The sequence below is a fragment of the Leptodactylus fuscus genome, chromosome 4 (assembly GCF_031893055.1).
Source record: "Leptodactylus fuscus isolate aLepFus1 chromosome 4, aLepFus1.hap2, whole genome shotgun sequence".
Classification (NCBI taxonomy): domain Eukaryota; kingdom Metazoa; phylum Chordata; class Amphibia; order Anura; family Leptodactylidae; genus Leptodactylus; species Leptodactylus fuscus.
In genome coordinates, this window is record NC_134268.1 from 108,200,847 (window position 1) to 108,221,928 (window position 21,082).

Below are 21,082 nucleotides of genomic sequence, written 5' to 3' on the forward strand. Positions count from 1 at the left end.
TCCCCCAACTCTGCTGGTTAGAGGCTCCCTCCACCCTGATTTCCACCAACTCTGCTGGTTAGAGGCTCCCTCCACCCTGCTTTCCCACAACTCTGCTGGTTAGAGGCTCCTTCCACCATGAATTTGCCCAAACTGGGCTGTTTAGAGGCTCCCTCCACCATGAATTGGTCCAAACTGGGCTGGTTAGAGGCTCCCTCCACCATTAATTGGTCCAAACTGGGCTGGTTAGAGGCTCCCTCCACAATTAATTGGTCCAAACTGGGCTAATTAGAGGCTCCCTCCACCATGAATTGGTCCAAACTGGGTTTTTTAGAGGCTCCCTCCACCATGAATTGGTCCAAACTGGGCTGGTTAGAGGCTCCCTCCACCATTAATTGGTCCAAACTGGGCTGGTTAGAGGCTCCCTCCACAATTAATTGGTCCAAACTGGGCTAATTAGAGGCTCCCTCCACCATGAATTGGTCCAAACTGGGTTTTTTAGAGGCTCCCTCCACCATGAATTTGCCCAAACTGGGCTGGTTAGAGGCTCCCTCCACCATGAATTGGTCCAAACTGGGGTGGTTAGAGGCTCCCTCCACCATTAATTGGTCCAAACTGGGCTGGTTAGAGGCTCCCTCCACCATTAATTGGTCCAAACTGGGCTGGTTAGAGGCTCCCTCCACCATGAATTTGCCCAAACTGGGCTGGTTAGAGGCTCCCTCCACCATTAATTGGTCCAAACTGGGCTGGTTAGAGGCTCCCTCCACCATGAATTTGCCCAAACTGGGCTGTTTAGAGGCTCCCTCCACCATGAATTGGTCCAAACTGGGTTTTTTAGAGGCTCCCTCCACCATGAATTGGTCCAAACTGGGCTGGTTAGAGGCTCCCTCCACCATGAATTTCCCAAAACTTGGCTGTTTAGAGGCTCCCTCCACCATGAATTGGTCCAAACTGGGCTGGTTAGAGGCTCCCTCCACCATTAATTGGTCCAAACTGGGCTGGTTAGAGGCTCCCTCCACCATGAATTTGCCCAAACTGGGCTGTTTAGAGGCTCCCTCCACCATGAATTGGTCCAAACTGGGTTTTTTAGAGGCTCCCTCCACCATGAATTGGTCCAAACTGGGCTGGTTAGAGGCTCCCTCCACCATGAATTTCCCAAAACTTGGCTGTTTAGAGGCTCCCTCCACCATGAATTGGTCCAAACTGGGCTGGTTAGAGGCTCCCTCCACCATTAATTGGTCCAAACTGGGCTGGTTAGAGGCTCCCTCCACCATGAATTTGCCCAAACTGGGCTGGTTAGAGGCTCCCTCCACCATGAATTTGCCCAAACTGGGCTGTTTAGAGGCTCCCTCCACCATTAATTGGTCCAAACTGGGCTGGTTAGAGGCTCCCTCCACCATGAATTTGCCCAAACTGGGCTGTTTAGAGGCTCCCTCCACCATGAATTTGCCCAAACTGGGCTGTTTAGAGGCTCCCTCCACCATTAATTGGTCCAAACTGGGCTGGTTAGAGGCTCCCTCCACCATGAATTTGCCCAAACTGGGCTGTTTAGAGGCTCCCTCCACCATGAATTGGTCCAAACTGGGTTTTTTAGAGGCTCCCTCCACCATGAATTGGTCCAAACTGGGCTGGTTAGAGGCTCCCTCCACCATGAATTTCCCAAAACTTGGCTGTTTAGAGGCTCCCTCCACCATGAATTGGTCCAAACTGGGCTGGTTAGAGGCTCCCTCCACCATTAATTGGTCCAAACTGGGCTGGTTAGAGGCTCCCTCCACCATGAATTTGCCCAAACTGGGCTGTTTAGAGGCTCCCTCCACCATGAATTTGCCCAAACTGGGCTGGTTAGAGGCTCCCTCCACCATGAATTGGTCCAAACGGGTTTTTAGAGGCTCCCTTCACCATGAATTGGTCCAAACTTGGCTGTTTAGAGGCTCCCTCCACCATGAATTGGTCCAAACTGGGGTGGTTAGAGGCTCCCTCCACCATTAATTGGTCCAAACTGGGCTGGTTAGAGGCTCCCTCCACCATGAATTTGCCCAAACTGGGCTGTTTAGAGGCTCCCTCCACCATGAATTTGCCCAAACTGGGCTGGTTAGAGGCTCCCTCCACCATGAATTGGTCCAAACGGGTTTTTAGAGGCTCCCTTCACCATGAATTGGTCCAAACTTGGCTGTTTAGAGGCTCCCTCCACCATGAATTGGTCCAAACTGGGGTGGTTAGAGGCTCCCTCCACCATTAATTGGTCCAAACTGGGCTGGTTAGAGGCTCCCTCCACCATGAATTTGCCCAAACTGGGCTGGTTAGAGGCTCCCTCCACCATGAATTGGTCCAAACTGGGGTGGTTAGAGGCTCCCTCCACCATTAATTGGTCCAAACTGGGCTGGTTAGAGGCTCCCTCCACCATGAATTTGCCCAAACTGGGCTGGTTAGAGGCTCCCTCCACCATGAATTGGTCCAAACTGGGTTTTTTAGAGGCTCCCTCCACCATGAATTGGTCCAAACTGGGGTTTTTAGAGGCTCCCTCCACCATGAATTGGTCCAAACTGGGGTTTTTAGAGGCTCCCTCCACCATGAATTTGCCCAAACTCTGCTGGTTAGAGGCTCAATCCACCCTGATTTTCAAAACAAATGTTGGTGCCAACCTCAACTTACTACAAGGGCCAAATTCACTGCTGGTGACAAGCTCTCCTCACTGCAAGTGCCAAATACACATGTTTCAAGGTGTTTTCCTACTGTCAGAGAGGTGGTATTGAGTGTGTAAAGTGTGTAGTTGTTAGGCTGTGATGTTGGGGTAATAGAGGGTCTTTGGTGTGTTAGATGCCCCCAGACATGCTTCCCCTGCTGTCCCAGTGTCATTCCAGAGGTGTTGGCATCATTTCCTGGGGTGTCATAGTGGACTTGGTGACCCTCCAGACACGGATTTGGGTTTCCCCCTTAACGAGTATCTGTTCCCCATAGACTATAATGGGGTTCGAAACCCGTTCGAACACACGAACATTGAGCGGCTGTTCGAATCGAATTTCGAACCTCGAACATTTTAGTGTTCGCTCATCTCTACTAATATGGAAGTATCTAAAATTTGAGAACAGATATGATACCTTTAGTGAAAGAAATAAACACTGTCCTGGGAATGGATGCCTTGAAATCTTCCCTGGATGGACCTATTTGTAGCTTCATAAGACAAGAACTGAGCATTGATTTCTAAAGCTTTTCCCTAGATGCTCCTGTCCATAAGATATAGTGTACAGCATAATATACCAGATGCTCCTACTGTATACATACTGAAATGATGTAAGTGTTTTCATGTGCTACTAGATAAATTAGAGCTTTGTGAAGGATAATAATGTGAAGAAAGCCTTGCAGAGCTCCTAAGCTTGCCTATGATGTAACCTGGTACTATTTCCCGCCAGGTAAGGTTTCTCTCTATACAGAAGTTGTGAGCATGCTCAAGCTTTCATTTCTATTGTTGCAGATGTCTAACACAGCAATTAAAAGCTTGTGCTCTGATGTGTCATTAATGCCTGGGGTGACAATGTATATATAGTTTTTCTTACAAATCTTTGAATTAAGAATGATGGATGTTTTCAGAGCTTTTCATGAGTGCTGCTGTGCATATTGACTTAAAACACATTTCACAGCATAGGCTGCATTAAGCTCAGCTCTGTTCTCATCTATATCGGCTGCAATACAATCCAGTTATGCTTGAGTATCAAGTAAATAAAACATCAAGCACATGTCTTAAAGCAGTTGTCTCAACACAATATGGCGAGAAAAAATTGTGGGGAGAGAAAAATTTCCCACTGATGCCTAATTTTCGGGGACATCTGGTAGAATCCTATAAAAAGAGTATGAAACCATTCAGGTCCATGACCACAAGGCTTTCACTCACTTTCCTGCATCAACCACCTTAAGCCTATAAAATCAGATCAATGTAGAAAAACTGTAAGGCTGAGTTCAGACGGAGATTTTTGGTCCAGAATCTGAGGTGGAGGACGCCTCAGATTCCGGACCAAAAACTGGTAGCCGCTACTGCAGTGCATCGGCATCCAGTCACGGCGTTCTGCTCCGGATTAGGCCCAAATGAATGCCTAGTCGGGAGGAGGGTGTGTCTTCAGGCGGATGTCGTGAGGTTGAGTCTGCCTGAAGAATCAGCATGTTGCTTCTTTTTTCCAGGAGCCGGACAAACCGCTCACGGAAAAAAGAACTGACTGGCTCCCATTGATTTCAATGGGAGCCAAAATACCCCTTGTGAACCCGGCCTTAGGCTAAAGCCCCATGTAGTCAAATGCAGCTAAAAACGTTGCGAAAAAACGCAGCAAACAAAGTTTTTCATGTGGTTTGCTGGGTTTTTCTCTGCATTTTTTCTACCCCTATTAAATATATAGGGTAAATGATTCAGCAGCTAAAATACACTTCTTTTTTGAAAACACAGCTTTTCTGCAGCTCTTTTTTCCTACACTGTGTGGATAAGATTCATGAAAACTCATTTAGGGAGCCTGCACACGGAGTTAAACTCCGCTCATTCTGAATGTAAAACTCGTTCAGAATGAGCGCGTAAAAACCAGATCCCATTCATTTCTATGGGTGCTGGCATACGCGCGCTACCCATTGAAATAAATGGGAGAGTTTTTTCCCTATTGCTTTCCCTATACACGGGTATCACATTGAAAGCAATAGGGAAAAAAACGTCCCATTGATTTAATGGGTAGCGCGCGTATGCCAGCACCCATAGAAATCAATGGGATCTGGTTTTTACGCGCTCATTCTGAACAAGTTTTATGTTCAGAATGAGTGGAGCGTAACTCCGTGTGCAGGCTCCCTTACTTTGTTGGTACTGTAAAATGCAGGACTTTTCTCTACTGCAGTTCTGCAGCTGTCAAAAATGGGGCGTTTCCGAAATATGGTGCTTTAGCCTACAGTAATTTTCCCACAAATATAATCATGTTTGTAGTCAATTATTTTTTGTAAGTATCAATAATTAAAGCTTTTATTGAATTTTAAAGATTTACTATATATATTAAGACAATAAGCCCCCCCCCCTCCCCCAGTCTATAAGGACATGTGGGTGGTGTGGTATCCCAAATCATCCTGACAGGTTCTCTTTATCTACAAATTCAAATATGGTTATGTCCCTTGCAAAAACTATTTAAACAATGAATGGCAGAAGAAGTGCTGAGCAGGGAGTACTGAGGTTTGAGTGCTGTCTGGGGTCTATTTGCTCCCGTCTTGTCTACAGCTCATATAATCTATTTGCTGGGGACTGCTGGAGAAGTGCTGGAGTTTGTCAAAGTCTATACAGATCTGGCATTTTATACCATGCATAAAGACAGTCTGTGATTTAGTACAGTACTACGTATGCATTTCCAGTGATTTAAAGACTGTTGGGGGTGCTTTGGGGCATAATCTATATGAAGGAAGGCGGCTGTATTTGTCTACAAATCTATGTGCAAAACCAACTTCTACCTAAAGTAATTTCTCAAAAACAACCAAGTGGAGAATAGTATCTGCCCCATGGAGTATGTAGTACTATACAATCAATAATACAATATGAATGACTCCTTTAGCAAATAAAATTGAGTCATAAGAAGGTAGAGTTATAAATGTCAAGATATATGTCTGAGATTTAGTGTATAAAGGCCTTTAAGCCTTTGAGCTTCAGATAAATCTGCAGGGCCTACTATATACACTCACCGGCCACTTTATTAGGTACACTATGCTAGTAACGGGTTGGACCCCCTTTTGCCTTCAGAACTGCCTCAATTCTTCGTGGCATAGATTAAACAAGGTGCTGGAAGCATTCCTCAGAGATTTTGGTCCATATTGACATGATGGCATCACACAGTTGCCGCAGATTTGTCGGCTGCACATCCATGATGCGAATCTCCCGTTCCACCACATCCCAAAGATGCTCTATTGGATTGAGATCTGGTGACTGTGGAGGCCATTGGAGTACAGTGAACTCATTGTCATGTTCAAGAAACCAGTCTGAGATGATTCCAGCTTTCTGACATGGCGCATTATCCTGCTGAAAGTAGCCATCAGATGTTGGGTACATTGTGGTCATAAAGGGATGGACATGGTCAGCAACAATACTCAGGTAGGCTTTGGCGTTGCAACGATGCTCAATTGGTACCAAGGGGCCCAAAGAGTGCCAAGAAAATATTCCCCACACCATGACACCACCACCACCAGCCTGAACCGTTGATACAAGGCAGGATGGATCCATGCTTTCATGTTGTTGACGCCAAATTCTGACCCTACCATCTGAATGTCGCAGCAGAAATCGAGACTCATCAGACCAGGCAACGTTTTTCCAATCTCCAATTGTCCAATTTCGATGAGCTTGTGCAAATTGTAGCCTCAGTTTCCTGTTCTTAGCTGAAAGGAATGGCACCCGGTGTGGTCTTCTGCTGCTGTAGCCCATCTGCCTCAAAGTTCGACGTACTGTGCGTTCAGAGATGCTCTTCTGGCTACCTTGGTTGTAACGGGTGGCTATTTGAGTCACTGTTGCCTTTCTATCAGCTCGAACCAGTCTGGCCATTCTCCTCTGACCTCTGGCATCAACAACGCATTTCCGCCCACAGAACTGCCGCTCACTGGATGTTTTTTTCTTTTTCGGACCATTCTCTGTAAACCCTAGAGATGGTTGTGCGTGAAAATCCCAGTAGATCAGCAGTTTCTGAAATACTCAGACCAGCCCTTCTGACACCAACAACCATGCCACGTTCAAAGGCACTCAAATCACCTTTCTTCCCCATACTGATGCTCGGTTTGAACTGCAGGAGATTGTCTTGACCATGTCTACATGCCTAAATGCACTGAGTTGCCGCCATGTGATTGGCTGATTAGAAATTAAGTGTTAACGAGCAGTTGGACAGGTGTACCTAATAAAGTGGCCGTTGAGTGTATACTCACTACTATCCTGTTGATCTTCAATGTAAGACTGGACCTTTGACAAATGTTAGACCGAGTGTCCTTCCGATGTGGATCCACTCTATAATCACACTTGGATGTCACTGCAAGTGTAACCTGAGTGCGTTCTGCTACAAACTCAGCCACACATCAGGAGTGCACTCGGTTGTTTGGATTGGGTATTAGGTTCCTGGAAAAAGAAAAAAATCAGATATTGTATATCAAATACCGTATATACAGGTTATGGACTCTAGATTTTAAGGACACATTGATCCAGGGTTTTATACTGACTGCCAGATTGGAGTCGGGAAGGAATTTTTTCCCCTGAAATGGGGCAATTGGCATGAGCCTCATGGGGGTTCTTCGCCTTCCCCTGGATCAACACTGTAGGGGATTGTAGGGTTATAAGTTGGACTTGATGGATTGATGTCTTCATCCAACCTCATCTACTATGTAACTAAATCAAAAAAGGGAATGGCTCATCTTCACCTTAAAACCTAACATCCTTTCCATCACGTCTCAAAACAAATATATAGTAACAAGTTCTTTGGATTGAAATACTTGAAAGTGGTTTTAAAGGCTTATAAACTTGACCTATATATTGTGCTGCCAGCGCCCAACACCCAGGAGGCTCATGGATCAAGTGTGACATCAAGTTCATCGGTCACTATTTGCAGCTCACACCAATTGGTGAGGGAACCCTGACAGTCTAAAGCAGGGGTAGGGAACCTTCGGCTCTCCAGCTGCTGTGAAACTACAACTCCCAACATGCTCCATTCACTTCCATAGGAGTTGCAAGAACAGCAGAGCAAGTATGCATGCTGGGAGTTGTAGTTTTACAAACAGCTGGAGAGCCGTACGTTCCCTACCCCTGGTCTAAAGGATAAGTGATCAATTAGAGGTTATAGTAACTACCTAATGAAGAACTATGTAACAACTATCATGTCCTTTTTTTAGCATTTCTGAATGAATCAATCACGTTTCCATTTACTTGTAAAAAAAAAAAAAAAAAAAAAGAAAAAAAACTTTCCTTTCTTGAAATACCATCTGTAATATCTAATTGTTAACAGCACGTCAAGTCAATTTAACTAGCTTTAGAATCGTCTTGAAGCTTAGCGCTCAAATATTGGCAGTGCCTCCAAGTAATTCACAAGGTAGATCTGCTGGGACAAGACATCAGATGGCTATGAGCTTGCTTTGCCACTCTTATTTTTTCTTTATGTTTGTAGTAGCCAAAATTTCCAAGCTGTTTTGCAAATACTGCAGCTGCTGAAAACTTTAAGATAAGGAATTCAACCAGACAGCAACACAGAACTAAGAGGAAATGGGAGAATCGTCTCATAAAAGACTCAGCCAGTTCGGGATAGAAATAAAAAGTCTGTACTGTGTAAAGATTTTTCTACTTTGAGAACACAGACCCATAAAACATATCATCAAGCTACAATAAGCCCAACAGCCTGCCCCAACTGCCAATGGGGAAATCACTCCGATCTTTATGCAATGCTGCACATTCATTCAGTGGAAATAAAAGCTGACTTCTTCTTTCATCGCTCATAGGCTGCTGATATTATTTGCTGAAAATAGGCTCCAATTTCTCTTACAAAACTGTCACATCTGTGTTTTCAACATGGTGGACGAGGGTCAGTGGAGTTTTGGCTGTTTTAGCGCCAGCTATAGAGCATTTCTATTGTATATACAGTAGGTTATGCTTACTCCTTTAAAGGGCTTATAAAAGGAAATAAGAGGTTTTTCAGTGCATTCACTGTACTGGAGAAGTCTACTTATTAATAGCCTCAGATATTAACAACACACTACTACACATATCCAGTATAAGAGAAGTGGAGAACGGTAAACACATTGGGGCAGATTTGCTAATGCCATTTAGGTTTTAGGTGGTGTACACTTAGACGAGACAGTCTAAAGATGCATTCGATTTATTATCCAGCATCAGCTACTATGATAAATCTGCCACAATTATGTTTATAAGGCCTGAATCTTAGGCTATCTCGTTTTAGTTTATACTACCTATACCTGTACACTATAAGTCACTCCTTTTCCCACTAACCAACCATATTTAGTCCATTAACCATCAACTATTGAATTAGCTATTGATATGTAACTACACTACATATAAATATCAACATATGCCAATTAAATACATACAATTAAGTAGATAAAAAACATACTTATGTAGTTATATATGGGCGTAACTAACACGTGTTCTCCTTACAAGTAAACAAACATGATCGCAGAAGTGTCTGTAATGTTTTATACATTACTGTCAACAGGAAACAGACACAGAAGAAGAGGGCTCCGGTTGTATCATTACAGTGCTATAGTTAATGTCCGTTGCTGTCATCCTATGTCAGATGACAGAAATGGACATTAACAACAATAGTGTGAAACCACCCTGGTGCATCACAAGACCAATAATACAAACAGAGCTAACACTGTTCTACATACTGTATTAGAGACTACGGTATGTACCTGAGCAGGTTGACTATGCAATGCAAACATAAATTATTCAATAGTGTTCCCTGTATTATACAAGCAGTGACTGCTCACAACTCTCATGTAGAGGCGATCTCTCATTTGATAAGCTGGCAGTGAATGCTATGATTAAGTAAAGGATTGATCTGGAAGAAAGGAAACTGTGCTAATGGCAGGCAGAAGTGTTGACGTTCCGTGTTCTCTATAGCAACCTGCCTCCATGTTCACTAAGTTAAATTTGAAAACTGACTCTTGGTTTTGGCATTATACTAAGTACTGAAGCCAAGACTGAGACAGGGAGATGAAATAAAAAAATAAAATAGATTTAAATGTTATTTGAATGTTTCTACAAAAATTAAATACAGAATTCCAATACCATTTTGCTCTAGATAATCCAGACCAACCATCTAGAGTTTTCATGTTTAGAGCAAATAGGTTTACTTTGTCTTTAATAGAGTATTAGAAAACTGAAAAATACAGTTATAAGAAAGAAAGTACCTGTGCCATCAATAAGGCTATCTAGTACTTTCAGAATGCAGTTCCTGGGATGATCACCTGATCACATGAGGTCCTTTTCCTGGCATCCTCAGCAAGCTGCTCTGTGTGTTTGAGAAAGCGGCAGCCAGCCAGACATTTCCTCTACATTGGCATTGTAGTATTACATGGTAGCTATTCAAATGAAAGCCCAACCATGTTAGACATGGGTGGCCCAAGTGTGGTAGAATGCCTTCCAGAACCCACATTTAGTTGAACAGCCTTTTGATATGTTAGGTTACAATTTTGTTTTTTCGTACAACTACCATCAATCTGTAACAGAATCACAGTTTTTTTATTCACTCACTTTAGAAAATTAAAACTCAGTAATGTACAAGGATGAATATAATAATTGTCTTTCATTTACAATACTGTGAGTGAAGAATACAAATATAGTTATACCTGGAAAGGACAATGGTGTTACGATACATGCAAGGAATACAATTCCAGGTAGGCTATTTTCAATATTAACTTGGTGTCATAAAACAACGGCTTCTTATAAACACTTCTCTCTAACAAAATGGAGAGTGGTCATGTTCAGGCAGACATGAAATCTCAGATAAAATGTTTTATCTCAAGGTTGTCAGGACACTTTATTGTTGAAGCCTGGAAATATGAGAGGATTAATGCTTATGTTTAGGCTTGATTGGCTGAGATTAAAACCCAGACAAAATAAAACTCAAGCTTAAAGGCATCAAGCTGAGTATGAGGAGGTGGCCGTATGTACAGATGCACTGCAGTGATTCAGAGCTTTCTCTCCATACTGTGTGTCCTAACATGTAAGTGTATTTTTCTTGCTAATTTTATCCATCATGCGACCATTAATGCGTGCAGGTTTCACCAGCTTGGAAGTTTGCTTAGCACCTGTCAAGTCAGGTGTAAAACACTAGGGAGTAAACAAAGAAGCAGAGAGAACCCTTGGTTATTACTGACATTTCAGATAATATTCTGTCTCTTACTTTGTAGCCTGTTTGAGGGTATATTCCAATGTAGAGCAATAGCTCCAGTAAATAAATATAGAAGCAACTAAACTTTATTGGCTACAGTGCAGCATAGTCTATTATTAAAGAATAATGTAGAAGCTCCTGTGGATAAATTGGGTTTCCACTTGAAGTTGTTGTACCTTATACAGGTTGCCATCTTGGCTACTAATTTCCCTTTGGTATGCTTCCTCTACTGCAGACTAGATTTTATTATTCTTCTCCACTATTATTATACCTCTGTCTTCCCAGAGACAAAAAGGGAGGATTTTCACGCTGCACTTGATCTGCTCTGTGTCCTATGGAAGGACAGCAAGACATAGATTATTATGTACAACTTGTCTCCCAACTTGACAAACCATAAACAGGTAAGAACAGTAAGAGCCCAGTATGATAGCCTGTCTCTCCTGCCTCCTGCTTCTCATAGGTGTTTCCCTGTTAGCTCTTACAAGAAGGAGGCTGAGAACACAGTGTGAAGGCAGATGTACACACAGCACACACACATACCTAGCAGAAGCGAGCAGTGTAATAATTATTGTATACACTCTCTACTACTACACTACTCTTCTTATACCTTACAGAAGGCAGAGCTGGAAGCAAGCTCTGGAATGGTGTTCAAACTGGGACCTTATGATATAGCTGCCCATAAAGAAAGGTTTACACATGTATGGCAGCTTTAACTGATCTGAAATAAAACAAATGAAGTAAAATATTGCCGGGAATATTGGCTGAACCTAGTCACTTTGTGTGTGTGTATATATATATATATATATATATATATATATATATATATATATATTTATTTATTTTTTTCAGTACATGTCTATAAGTGACTGCTAGTTGTTTTTTTCCGCAGTATACAGTTTATCAGCCTTGACCTAACGGCAGGATTTCTGCATTTTACATCTTGACCAAGAACTGCATATGTAGCCGGTGTCAAGGAGTAGCACTACCTGCCTTTGTTATTAGCTATTTTGTGCTGTATTTTTCTTATTTAGCAAACTGTAATATTAGAATTAAATCAGAGCTAGGATAAAGCCCGCCAGCAATAAAAAAAAGAATGAGTACGCTGTACAAGCTGGATGAAAAGCTTTAAACTTATCTCTGTTTAAACATAACATAGTGTCCATAATATTAATTCCTTGCTAGCAGCTTTGTATAAACATTACCTTAGGTGGTCTCACTGTATGTAAATATTAGCAGGATTTCTGATCACAAGAGAGCTGCTTTGCACACAGCTACACACTTAATGTAAACACATCTCATACATTTCTACTGTATGTTGACACAGTTTTGTAACATTCACCTATACAAGTTATGGAATACTTTGCATATCTCCTTGGTCTGTTCACTATCATGAATTTTGAAACATTTTTGATCTTTCTCAAGCCATAAATAACGATAAATACTAATCCTGACTACAAATGTTCAACAGCTAATACATAAGGGAATAGAAGAAAAAGGAATAATATTGACAAACATGGCACTGTATAACTTGTACTGCCCTAAACTTTGATGAAGTCCTGCAAACACCACAGGTTGTAAATTTAGTCACAAAATATTCTCGCTCTTAATTTAACGTGGATAAAACAATACTTAAAAGAAACCTACCACTATGAGAACCCTATCCAACCTACTGGGATCATTGTATAGAGCAGGAGGAGCTGAGCAAATTGATGTATACTTTTGTAGGGAAAAGATTTAGTATGTCTTGTCATTTACTGGTAGAAATCTCTGTGACCAGGAGTCCAGTGGGAGGTCCTAGTCCTACTAGTGATTGAAAGCTGACAATCACTCAGTATGCCCACCCATTGGACCCCTAATCATTGAAAAAGCAAAGATTGCAATGAATAAATGATAAATGACAGTGAGCTATCATATTAATGAGACGGCTGTATCAGAATAGGGAGACCGAGGCCTTATGCACGCGATAACTACGTTGCTCAAAAATACAGCAAAATCTGCAATGAAAAAGCTGCTTTTCCACAATGTGGGGTCTCAGTCTAAAGGAGTTGAACAGTTTTAGTAAAAAAGAGTGTCTAATGTTTTCAAGAAAACATCTTATATGTATCACGTGTGTGGTATTCGAACTTAAACTGCAGTAATACAGTAGAGATCATCTTTTCATATCCTGCACAAACCCTTCAAAGTAACAAGAAAACTTATTAAGGCTGAGGCCCCACATTGCAGAAACACTGCTTTTTTTTGTTCTAGAGGTTTTTTTTTTAGCTAAACCTGGTAGTGGCTACCAAAGGAACAGGAAATATCTGGGGAACACTTATACTCCTCCCTTCTGCTCAATCCACTCTTGGCAGCAAAACCTGCAAAAAAAAAAAAACAACAACAAAAAAAAAACAGCTTTTCCACAATGTGGGCCTTAGCCTAAATCTTACTGGGGCACTGAAAATGTGTAAAGGACACATTTTTCCAGTGAATCTTCTGTAAAGAAAGTCCTAGCTTGGCTTGCCTAGGGCAGTGACACAGCCTGAACTGTTCCTCTTTACCTGATCGACATACATACCACTGGAGGGTAAAAGGAGAAGATGAGAGATTTTCCATCCATCTATAAGCTGTTGAGAGCAACTATTGTGTACACAGCTGTAATCTTTAGTTGGCTGCAGCTTACATAGTTTAAGGCCTCGTTCACATCTGTGTTGGCAATCCATTCGGGAGAGTCTGCATGGGGACCCCCCGAACGGGCTTCCAAATGCATTGGCAAGCAATGTGCAGAGAAAGCACACGGACCCCATAAACTATAATGGGGTCTGTGTGTTTTTTTCCGCATGGTCTCCGCACGGAACATGCGGACAGAAAAGAAGTTCATGATCTACTTTCCTATCCGTGTGATTCATGCGGAGACCATGTGGAAAGCACACGGACACCATTATAGTCTATGGGGTTCATGTGCTTTCACTGCACACCGCTTGCCAATGCGTTTGGTAGTCAGTTCTGGGGGGGTCCCCATGTGGACTCCACTGAATGGATTATCAATGCAGATGTGAGCGAGGCCTAAGTGTTGATCACTTGGAGTTTCAGAAGCCGACCCTGTAGAGATCAGCTGATCGCCAGCCGCCCTTCCAATATTAGGAGTAATTTATAGATATGCCAAAGTAAATGTAATATGTTAATGATTTTGTATGCCAATCCTGTCATAGAGTATATACTTATATATGCTGTTTTAACATAAAAAAAAAATAATTACTTTTCATATTTATGAGCAATTGATAGAAATTAGACTTAGTATTTTACCAAATGCATCAACTTTAAATATCAGTTCCTACACCAATATACTCGCTGCAAGCAACTGTATACACTTTCACTCCATTTTTCTATTATTACACATAGCACATCTTTTATAATAGGTAACGCTGACACCTACAGCTTGATGAGTGTCAAAAATCAGATGGCGTTTAATATTGTATGTAGACTTTCAGTTACCATGTAGCTCGTAGCACGTGGATGTAATACAGAATCTAAAAGGACTGTGATCTCCACAGGGTGGTGGGAAAGGTGGTGATGGTTTAGTGTGGGTGTTCTATGTCTGCCAGTGAATCTATTAAAAATAAATGTATGTATTCATACAAGTGACACAATAAAATACAATTTTAAAAGGGTAGGTAACATTAGTATGAAGAAGTGGTGAAATAAAGTTGCTTGCACGGCGTCTTGGAATTCTGTTACTGCTTACAGCTTAAAGAGAATCTATCGCCAAGTACTAAATGCTAAAGGGCATGCATCATTTCATTTGTGTTGTGCACCTGAATAAATTGCTGATTTTCTTCCTAAAATCTGTTCATCTGTTCAAAAGATAAGGCCCCTGGAAGGTTATGTGTTAACTAGATCTGATTCTCCATGTGGGCGGAACCTTTTTAGTTTTGAAGCAAAATACAAAAGGTTCCCACCCACATGGAGAATCAGGGCTAGTTTATATATAATCTTCCAGGGCCATATCTTTCCAATGGGTGGATAGAATTACAAAAGAAAAACACCAGGGGAACAGCAAGAATCAAATAATACATGACATTAGCATTGTGTACTTGGATACTATCTAAGACAAGACTCATGTTGCTTCCTTGTGAAAGAAAGATGAATATATTGTTAGGATCATGAACATTTTAAGTTTCTGTTCATCTAGTCAGATAGTTCCCTTATATTTATGGTACATTACAATTATGAGAATGTATCTACAGTGCTTGTCACTTGGTTTTCTGTTACCTAAATTCATTACATGTGCATTACATTCACATTTGTGCACGTGTCTGCCCACTGGGCCTCCGTCCTATTCCCCAGGGAAACTGCATAGGGGACGGTTACCCGGCGGTCAGTTTGAAAACTCATTCATTTGAATGGGTTTTAAAAGCAAACCGCTGATGTTCGTATACAGCCTCTCCGCGGGAAAACCGTTTTTTTGGCCTGAAACAAAGTCGGACATACAGGTCTTTGTGCCCGGTCAAAAAGAAAGAATGGTTTTCCGCAGTTTCTCTGGGGAATAGGACTGGGACCCAGCGGCGAAAGTGTGAATGACCCCTTTTATTTTCAGAACCAAGGCCACTCTGTGGGTTGTGCCTGGTAATTCATCCCAACCCCATTCACTTAGGCCAAACTGCAATATAAAACAAAGCCATGGCAAAGAGTGATACTATTTCTGGGAGAACCAGCAGATGATGCTGTCCAATTCTACACAAGCCCTTTACCTTCCATCATGTCTGCATATGTATCAGTAGATCACCTCAAATTAGAGAGATTGAAAATTGTGACGATGGGAGAAAAAGTGATACTATGAGATTTGACAAAACAAGACAGCAGCGGGTCAGCCCCAAATAGATCATCGAAAGGAGCTCCCTGTGGCAGTTCCTGTAAGTCTAAGGCTCCATGTTGCACAATGCAACTAAAAAAGCTGTAGAAACGCGTTGGGATTTTTTCAAAAGCGTTCTTCATTGCGTTTATTCCAGCATTTACTTTGCAGTTTTCTTCCCCTATTAAGACCAGGGCCCCACATGGAAAAAAAATGCAGCGTTTTACAGTTCCAGCAAAGTGGATGGGATTCTAGTGAATTCTGTCCACACATTGCAGGAAAATACGCAAGCAACATATCAATTTTACCTGCAGAACCACTCACGTTTTCCCTATAGATTTTCTAGGAGAAGAAAAACTGCAAAGAAAAACGCAGGAAAAAATGTTAAAGAAAAAAATGCAATGTGTTTCCACTGCGTTTTTTTTCGCAGTCTTTTACAGCGGTGTTCTGCAATGTGGGGCCTTAGCCTAAGTTTTTAAGATGGGGATACACCCTTAATTTACATGTGAAGCAACACAATATACCGACCCTAGTTTATACTAATACTGACCAATGTGTGATGGAGCATAACAATAGGCCTGCGGTCCTTAAGAGCTCTTGTTTTAGAACCAATGAGCATTCTCTATAACAGAAGCAGATCACAGATTTCTGGTCTTAAAACACTGATCCTAGAAACTTCTCAAAACAAGAGGAAATGTCTCTTTCAGTCCCCACCTGCTGGTTTCTGCGTACTGAAAAGAACAGAATACAACAGCAACACATGGCATATAAAATCACATCATTGCTGTCCCCACTGAAGACATGGCATTCTATTGTGAAACATTCCTAGCTTTCCTTAAGATTGACCTATATTACCAGCAGAATATAAATGAGCTCCTTTATGTTAGGCTGACCACTTTACATCAGATTGGTTATAAAGTAATGAACATTGCTCTCAGCCGGGCACAGATACAAGAATCTAGAATAGTGGGAAGAGAGAGTCACCTCAAATGACTACTTTCCATCAGCTCGCCTCCAGATGAGGCTGAAATCCCCTCCCTCTATAGATCTGTATTTTCACCAGCGCCCAGGAACTGATATGCCACAATCATCATGATTAATCCGTCTCTGCAGCCATTGTGGAGGAAGAGTGAATTTAATGCAAACCTTTCCCAGCGCCGGGGTCTATTTCACACTCACCTTTAGTGTCACCTTGAAACATCTGAGCATTTCTTACTAAATATCAAAGAGAATAATGTCACCCTCTTCTTAGAAAAAGCATCTATGGCACTAAATAAAAGGCGACTGGAGAAGCAAGCATCCTGCCCACTTGCTGCCAACCAGCTGCAAACATTACACCCAGATAACAGCATTAGCATGCTTGGGCAGATGTAAGTGCACGCTCTGATCTTGTCACAGTAGCCACCGGCCCTTATCTTGTACCTTATGCAGAACAGAATTAGTCGTGGCATGACCCTTCATAAAGAAGCTGTTTGCTGTAGCATTGACAAGTCATTCCAATGTCAGTACAAGACTCCTTCACCGGCAGCTGGATCACATGGCAAGATTATATATTTCTGAAAGGTAAATAGATCAAAGCTACTTATACTTGGCCAGCAAAGAGATCAGGTAACAGGGCAAGAGAAAGTACTGCATCTGGCGTTGCCCCCAGTGCCACAAGAGCAATAAATACATTACCCAGAGAGCATAGACTGATGCAGGTCTGCAAATAAAAGAAGCCATTATCTTTAATAGATAAATGGCTGGCCTGAGCGGAGACTGTGAGACGCTGGACAATATGTAACAAGGCAGCATGTACTGTATGTCAGCTCTTTTCTACCTTTCCTGACATCAGCATCATTAGTATGATCCTTGCTCACGTGTAATAATGTGACACGTCCCCACATTTACCTATTCCCATTTCTCCAGCTATTGTAAACCTGGTAGGATACAGTGTCATGACTAAGCAAGAAGTAAATGAAGCAACTCCCCCCCCCCCCCCCCAGTCTGAATTTTATCTGCGCTGGAACACATTTCAGATGCTACAGTTGCCGTTCAATAGCGAGGCAAATCCTGCATTTAATCAGCAAGAATATTGATTCAGCATGCAGAACTTTCTGCCTAATTCTAATATGGCCACATGTTCTGCCCTGAATAGTGCAAGGAAATAGGAAAGTGTAAATGGCAAACTAATAGCATTTCAAGCTCAGGCTGTTTAATTTCTGAAAGCTCTCTATTTTACTAATTTGGCCGCCTGCCAGTATAGCAGCCCATGTTCTGATAAGGCTCCTTCTGAACTGCGAAAAAAAAAAAAGAGAGAGAGAGAGAGAGAGAAAGAAAGCTAAAAAAAGAGAAAGCGTCCCACTTTGGCCTGTGATGCTCTCTTAATAGCACAAGTGACTAATGGTCTTGTATATGCTGTGGGTACTGTATGCAGACAGCAGTGTGAATGTACACATAGATGCCGCAGCGTCTCAGCTCACACAATACACTTTCCAATGTCTGACTAATAAAAAATTCACATAAGTTGAGAATACTGTGCAAGTGCCTAGTAAACACATTCTGTGAATAGATGTCCTGGCATAATTAGAAGTAACCCACATCCAAGGCAGTCAAATAAATGAAAGGGTCTCCTTTGATGGGAACAGACTCGGAGCAGTGAGAGGAGAATCACATTTCCCAAGGGAATAGGCATTTGCTTCAAAGAGAAATCAGACTGGAACATTAGTTCGGTCCCATAGGAGCCATGTGGGAGGAACTCCAGTCACTTTCAGTGAGAAATCTACTTCCTCTAAGTTCTTAATTACTCGTTTTTTTCCTTATTTCCACCTAGTCCTCTTAATCATATTTTCTTTTTTTGCACTGGCACAATAGAAGGTATGCACAGTCCCAAATATCTGTAGGCAGCTTCCTCCCTCTGCCTCTTGTCTGCTGACAAAATGTGATGAGAGAAAATACTGCATATGTCAATTTGTTCCTAGGCATGTATGTATTTGACTGAGCTGATGGCTCCAAATTGGTTTTCCTGGAGAACCCAAAGGGACAGGGCATTCCCTGGAGACATGGAAGCGTGCCCATTTCTTAAAGGACAATTGAAGGCAGCAGAAAACAGAAAGCAGCCAGTCCCAGAGCTGTTGTAATGGTATTGCCCTACAAAGTATGGATTGCATTTCACGTGAATCAATAGTTATTGTTGTGTGCGATACATGTAAAGCATTATTCAGGGAGGCCAGGCACACAAGCATGGGAGCTTTTTATGTTTCTACAATCTATTGAAGTCAATCAGGGCCCTGCTTTGACTCTTTATTTTGTCTCTCTTGTCATTTTGTCCCACTTTTCACATGAATAAATAAAGAAAGCGGCGCATTGTGAGAGTAACCCAACTGGCACAGATATGATTTCTCTTCCCCTCACCGTAGAAGTGTGTGCAGTGAGGTGTGCAAATCAAATTAATGTCATTATCTAGTATTAGTGCACAAAGCCCGGCGCTGCGAGGATCCAGGCGGCAGGGAAAGTCTATTTGTCTAGTTAAGACTTTAATGTGGCCGGTAAAAGGCAGCCTGTAATGTTCACAGGTACAGCCAGTGCAGCCGTGATACCTGCTCCTTTATTGTATTGTACCTTCTAGGAGACGCTAGCTGATGCTTCATGCCAAATCCAAGTCTAATTGCTCTTTCTTTCAGCCTGTCACTCTATTATGTGAATGCTTCCAATAGCAAAACACTATTATTCTTCCCAAGGAGGTCATACAAGTAGAGAGAGGAATTTCCACAGCAAAGGATGCCTCAAACTAAAAATCCAGTAATTGCAGAGATCTCACAAATGTCGCCTCTCCCATAGGAAGATGAAGATGTTGAGCTGGAGATTGGAAAGCAACTTTGCCACCATTGACACTGTTCAGACTGACTCAATGCAAACTTAGGAGAAGTGAAGACAGTCTTCAGGCCCTAATTAACATATATATATATATATATATATATATATATATATATATATATTCACACACACGCATACATATATATGGTCATAGTAAACTTAGATGCCAAATACATGTAAGAGCACAGTTCATTCATGTCTATGTCATATATATAGAAAGTCATCTATCTATCTATCTATCTATCTATCTATCTATCTATCTATCTATCTATCTATCTATTACAGACGTAATATCCCGGAGGATACAATGATATGTATACATTGCAGTAGGTATAATATTACAAGATGAGATCTATACAACCTATACATACACAGAGAGCTATGGATAGAAAGTTCCACTACTTGTACTCATGTCACTTCACCTCCATCCATAGGTGCTTACCAGGACCTCTAAGACTAACATATAGGTGTAAGGTAGAAATAGTTTATTGCTATGAAGCCCCCTGTGAGGTAGGTACCTGACACCCAGGTAAGTGAGCTGTGGCAGCAGCAGGACTGTGCGGAGACCCCCTTTAGCAGGGAGCTCCCTAGGCCATCCATTCTGATTAGTAGAGCTCAGTCCCATGACATGACACCTCAGCCTGCCATAGTTAGCAGCTACAACACTATCCAGTACATATGTCTAAGGCAATTGAGTGTGACTGTACACAAGAGGAGAGCGCCTGAGGCGAGGTTCATGCTTCATTTCCAGGACATTGCTCTTTAGGTCTCATCACCTGAAGCTGGCTGCCAGTCCGGCCCCGGTACCACCGCCAGAGCTGCGCTACAGTACACACAGGGCATTGCTCAGGAGTGAGGTGACCTTCAATAACCTGCCAAGCAGTCAGGAACTTTCTGCACGGCGACATACATAGAAGTAGCCCTAGTCACAGCAATAAGAGGACAGGGCACAAGAGAGGAGCGAGAAATGTGCATGTCCTTACCGGTCAGGGTGAGTGTCCTCAGTGAGTGGCCGCTGGTCAGCGCTTCTTCTGCAATACTGCTGCTGTCACTCCTCCTCCTGTATACTGGATGGACCTGCTCAGCTTCACCACAGCATCACTTGTAACTCAAGGAGAAGAAACCATGGGGCTGCCTAATAATGGGGGGAGAGGCAGAGCCTGAGCGCCCTCCCTGAGCTCTGAGACTCTGCTGCCTCTGCTGTTAGGAGAGCTGCAGCTCTGCCGACTAAAGGGTTAAGCGCTGAGAGGAGCCGCGAACACACTGATGTGCAAGTGAATTCAGGGGGAGGGGACGGACGGACGAGCAGCTTTTGTTAGAGCCCGAGCACACAAACACTTTCCCGGTTTGAAGTCATCCAAGACGGACATACTGCCAGGAGGGGAGGGGGCGGAGGTCAGGGCACCAGCACCACACCTCCGGGAGACCCCCACCACAGCGCCCGTACTGAGGGAGAGATGGAGGGATAGATAGATAGATAGATAGATAGATAGATAGATAGATAGATAGATAGATAGATAGATAGATAGATAGATAG

The 21,082-nt window shown here is 42.4% G+C and overlaps 1 protein-coding gene across 1 annotated transcript in view; it reads right to left on the bottom strand.

Annotated features, from left to right (window-relative positions):
• LOC142200507 (cadherin-6-like) overlaps positions 1 to 20,797 on the bottom strand; it is a 276,070-nt gene extending 255,273 nt beyond the window's left edge. Inside the window, exon 1 of the mRNA XM_075270925.1 lies at positions 20,529 to 20,797. The gene's annotated coding sequence lies outside the window, so the exon portion shown is untranslated. The remainder of the gene's footprint in view (positions 1 to 20,528) is intronic.
• Between the last annotated feature and the right edge of the window lie 285 nt (positions 20,798 to 21,082).